The sequence below is a fragment of the Mya arenaria genome, chromosome 7 (assembly GCF_026914265.1).
Source record: "Mya arenaria isolate MELC-2E11 chromosome 7, ASM2691426v1".
Taxonomy (NCBI): Eukaryota; Metazoa; Mollusca; class Bivalvia; order Myida; family Myidae; genus Mya; species Mya arenaria.
Window position 1 is genome coordinate 55,145,073 of NC_069128.1, and position 3,883 is coordinate 55,148,955.

Below are 3,883 nucleotides of genomic sequence, written 5' to 3' on the forward strand. Positions count from 1 at the left end.
GCTAATTGTGATTTCTTAGTGTGTTGCATATTTAAGGAGACAGGTATGATATGAAATAAAATGAAGAATGAGTTGAAAAAACAATATATGAAGTTCAGTGAAATATCTTTGTCATGTGTGTGCATGTACATAAAACAAACACACCTTTAAGATACATCAAAACCCGCCCATAATTGTTCTGCACTAGGAACATACCTGAATGGTTTTACAGTTTTGGCTTTTGCATTTTGGCGTGGACACAATAACCACAATTTTCAGCTTAATGTCATTGTATTGACTTTTGACATACTGACCACCAAATTAATAGGGTCCTCTGTCCACAATCAACCTGTCTTCCAAGCTTGAAGTTACAGGGCCAGGAAATATACATGTGCACTTACCCAACCCGCATATGCTGCAAATATGCAGCATTCATATTTGCAGCATTCAACAATTAAAGTTCATTCCATTTCTGTGGTGAATGAAACAATCTCACCTACAACATAATTAAAAATTCTTTGCCGTTGTAGTTCTGAACATCCAGCAATTTATTGTTTTACATCAGCATGAATTAAATCCGATGAACATGTGGTGATTGTTTAAAAACACTCTAGATCTTGAACTGTGTACTCTGCGACATGCGGAATACATGTAGCATGATAAGAAAATGTTGGGAGACTGTCCATGTTTAAAAGCTTTTATGTTTTGTATTAATATTGACATAGTAAAATGCAATTACTTTGACTATTAACGTATTGAATAATGAAAAAAGAGAACTATTTTGGTCACATGTAAACATGGACACCTAGTGTGCCGATGTCAATAGGAAAAAAAACAACACGGTTGTCCCCTTTTTGAAAAAAAGGTACATAATAATTTTAAGGTAATTGATCGTGTTTTAATTAACAATGCAACAGTGTTTATAGACTACTAGGTTAGTGCCATGGATGGAGAAAGTTTGTCTGGGTCGGCTACAATATTTATTGGGTGAGCATTCGGCAATAGACTATCTTTTCTATATAAATTTCAATGGGATCATCATTCTGTTACTTTGGTCTGAAGGATTATATATTTGACTTTAGAGAAAGTGGTCACAAGTTCGAAACCGCATGCCAGTAAAAAAAATGACGACTTCTTTTTAACTTTGTAACTTTCTATTACTTTTTGTCTTTTAAGTATATGTCTTTCATACTTACATGTTTAACACATTCAATGGAAACATTTACATTTACCTGTTATATGTTGTTTGGCTAACAGGCTTGAGATAAAGGTACCGGGTAAGTAGCTACATTCACCACGTGTATCCACTGTCGCCTAGAAGATGGTATTGATCATTATGGATGTGACCATCATCAAACAGGCTTCTGAGACCACTCTGCTGAAGTATCCTGCTGTAATGGGCAACCACGTTTGTAATTTTGTGAAACCGTCACACACAGCTTAAACGTTAATTGAATAATATTCCTTCCTATTGACAAATGTGGGCTCATCAAACCAAATGAGCCTGAATGCGTATGTGTGTGCCATTTATGACACCCACCACCCTTGGAAATCTAGCCAGTCTATAAAAATGTTAGGCTTGAGAATCAAGCCCACTCACTTAAAGTTGGATACGCATAAACATTCCCAAAAACATCAGAAGATGACCGATCATTTATCACTTCTGTCAATTATTTCGATACTGCTGGCTGGGAGACATTGTGCATGTTAGCATCGTTTAGCTGAATTCCCCCAACTTCCAGTAATAAGGTGTTTGTCAAAAGCCGATAAACTCTTATGCATCATTGTAGCTGGCTCCGGTGCTGGCCCAAACAAGGTTTCTAGATAATTCAGGCCTTCCCTTTTGAAGCAATACCTATTAACAATTTGCTGGTTGGTTAGTTCATCTAAAATATCGCGCCTATCCGCCATACTGGAATAATGAAACCAGTCACTGAATGTCTAGTAGGCTAGAGTCAGCCCTAAGACTTGTCAGCCCAAACTGACTGCTAAAGTGGCTCGCCGCACCAACTGCTAGACTTACCAGCCCAAACTGGTCACTGAAACTGTTCTGCCACAACTACTGCAAGACTTGTCAGCACCGATCAATGAAAATGTCCAGCAGGCTAGAACCAGCCGCTAGACTTGTCAGCTCCCACCAGTCGCTGAAAGTGTTGCAGAAAAAGATGCTGGACTTGTCAGCCCTATAAGCCTGTGAAATAGCAGAAACATACTTCAAAGTAATACAAAAATACTATATTTTCGATTTCTAATGCCAATACTAAACAACTTTTTCAAAGCTGCCCATTTACAATCACAACGCACACAATATATAAAGATGTGCCTTAAAATCAGGTCACCAATCGTAACATAAACAAATAAATCCGAATACTTGTTTAAATAACAATACAACGTTTTGCAAATCGAAGCGTTACATTTCGGACAATTAAAGAACTATGTAATTACAGACGAGGGAGTATTATCGTTTTGTTTAAAACAAGTAATTGCACCATAATTAAAAGAAGAATCTTTAGGCCATCTTGTTTTTTGTTTACTTCGGCTGACGTTATTCGCGTATCAAGTCCTAATGGAACCCTTTAATACGGTATAATAGGTATCTTCATATCGATATATACCTTTGGCAAAGCGCTGATTATATATCTATTGTCTGCAAACGATAGTTTTCGACAAACAGAATCAGCGTTCCTCCGGCTTATTAATTCCTAAATGTTTAAGGAACTTTCCTCAACTTTTAAGAAATGTTAGACCTTCTTACTTTTTAAGGAAGAACTTGTCGCCTTTCAGAAATATTTTAATATTAAATATCACGTGATACATCTGTGATACCATACTACTGGAGTTTGTGCATGATGAGGTCGTGTGGGAGACAGTCAAAAGCCTTCGACAAGTCCATTGGAATGGCCCCGACATCATGGCTGTTACCAAGAGTTTACTTCCAGGCCTCCACAAGCTTTGAATGTGTAGAGTGACATTCAAAGTTTGACTTAAAAACAGTTATTTAGGGGATGAAAATCTTGTCAAAATTTGGTAAACAACTGATCATGTATGATACGTTCCATTTTTTTTTGACTGGTCTATAGTGTCTTTCAATAAATGTGTCATCTTTCTTGATGAATGGTATCAGGTTCAGGTTTTTGAGTTTGATTGGTGCTTGCTCGTCTACCACATGACGTTACAAAGTTTCATGAGCCCAGTGAACAACACTGACACCATCAAAAACATCGCAAGCCTGAAAGACACATACAATAGACGAATTGTGGTTAAAAGCTGCAGGTTAAAAATATAGGATCTCGAAATTACTTAATTTTTAGTAAATGAAGGGCAATGTTCTTTGAGGCAGGTAGATATCATATTATGAAAATTACCAAGACCGGAGGTGATATTAAGTTTATGGTTTTCCCTAAAGGTTTTCACTGTTTGTGAGAATTAAATCAATTTTGGTAAAACAAGAAGACCCTTACAATATTAGTGAGATTAAAATTATCACAAATTGTATCTAATACAGAGCATTTTTCTGTTTTGAGAAGGCCATAATTCATGTCGCTTAAACACATAATCAAACTTTGAGTACATTTTGTCTAAACAGTCAGATAACGCTATTTCGAATATGCTACCAGACAATGGAAAACTATGGAACAATGTATTGAGGGCCCTAACCGATTTTGAACTGAACGAGCATGTTAACGAGTATGTTGAGAAAATAGTAAGACAAATAATAAGAAACATACACATATCGTGTAAGTTTCTATATGAACATTACAATACGGCAACTTCTTTATATAGTTTCCTTACAAGTCTCAATAAAACACTACATTATGATATACTCATTACATAATGTCCTTGCCGGCTTTTTATTTACACCACAATAAGTCAAGCTTATTACATAGTGTTATTGCGAGCCTTA